The 1,453-nt window shown below is 39.1% G+C and overlaps 1 protein-coding gene across 1 annotated transcript in view; it reads left to right on the forward strand.

The window, feature by feature from the left end:
- The window catches only part of BPIFA3 (BPI fold containing family A, member 3), an 11,653-nt gene that overhangs the window by 291 nt on the left and 9,909 nt on the right, over window positions 1-1,453 (forward strand). The gene's annotated exons all lie outside the window — the stretch shown is intronic.

The following is a 1,453-nucleotide window of genomic DNA, read 5'->3' on the forward strand; positions in this document are numbered from 1 at the left end:
TCTTTCTCTTTTTCTTAGATCTTGAGTACAGGAAATTGAGGCTGAGCTAATCATATGCCAATTCATAGCACATCATCATTGTCATGAATCACTACAAGATCCCTCTTCTGTTTTATTTTATTTTCCCCCTTTATCCCTTATTCACACTCCCATTCTCCTACTGCCTTGTGTTTCATAGATGTATTTAATATGCCTGTATCCTTGTACACGCAGTGTTTGGATTTACACAAATTGCATTGCCATATATATCTCATCCCTTTTTTTACTGTTTTCGCTCAACATTATGCTGCTGACATCTGTGTTGCTTTGGCTGGTGCAGAGGTCCATGAGATTCATCCACCTCAGTTTACTTGGCCATCCCCCCAGGGATGGACACTTAAGTTATCTCTAACTCCCCACTATTATCAACTACATTGAGGTGAACATCCCTGCATGTGTCCCTGTTAGAAACTATGGGAGAATTTCTGTGGGATATGCCCAGAAGAAGGATGGCTGGGCCCCAGCAGATGGCTGCTGAAGCAGTTGTAAACTCAATTTGACTAAAACTGCCAGAATCCTCCCTAGAATGGCTAAGCTGGTCTACACTTGCTCCAGTAGTAAATGAGCACACCTGTCTTCCTATGTTCCCCAACACTGTAGAGTATCCATCTGTTTTCATCTGCTAGGGCTGCCATAACAAAATATCACAGACTGGAGGGTTTAAACAACAGACATTTATTTTTTACAGTTTTGGAGGCTGAAAGTCCGAGATCAAGGTGCCAGCAGGATTGGTTTCTGGTGAGGCCTCTCTTGCTGGCTTACAGACAACTACCTTCTTAATGTATCCTCAGGCAGAAACAGATCTCCAGTGTATATTCCTCATCTTATAAGGCCACCAGTCTTATCAGATTAGAGCCCCACCCTTATGATCTCACTTAACCTTAATCACCTCCTTAAAGACCCTATATCAAAATACAGTCACACTGGTGGGGGAGGACACAATTCATTCTAAAACATCATCTTTNTATATCAAAATACAGTCACACTGGTGGGGGAGGACACAATTCATTCTAAAACATCATCTTTTTAATTTTTTGCCAGTCTGATGTATAGTTGAGTGATATCTAATTATTTTGGCTAGACTTTATTTGATTTGTAGGAAGTTTGAGCATCTCATCAGAATTTTGTTAACCATTTTGACTCCTTGGAATACCCTGGTTATCTTTTATCCATTTTTACATTTGCTTTTCTTTTCTTTAATCCTCTTCGATTTGAGGAGATGTTAATTTATTCTTGACATTAGTTCCTTGTCAGATTTAAGCATTGCTATTTCTCCCAGACTGTCATCTATTAACTTTGTAGGTCCTTCATTGAACAAGAATATTTTCAAACTGATCAATATTTTATCTTATGTTTTGTATTTGTAGAGTCTTAAGAGCTTGCCCCTACCCCAGATATAGTCTGCTCTCTTTTT

This window comes from Galeopterus variegatus, unplaced genomic scaffold, assembly GCF_000696425.1.
Source record: "Galeopterus variegatus unplaced genomic scaffold, G_variegatus-3.0.2 Scaffold3153, whole genome shotgun sequence".
Taxonomy (NCBI): domain Eukaryota; kingdom Metazoa; phylum Chordata; class Mammalia; order Dermoptera; family Cynocephalidae; genus Galeopterus; species Galeopterus variegatus.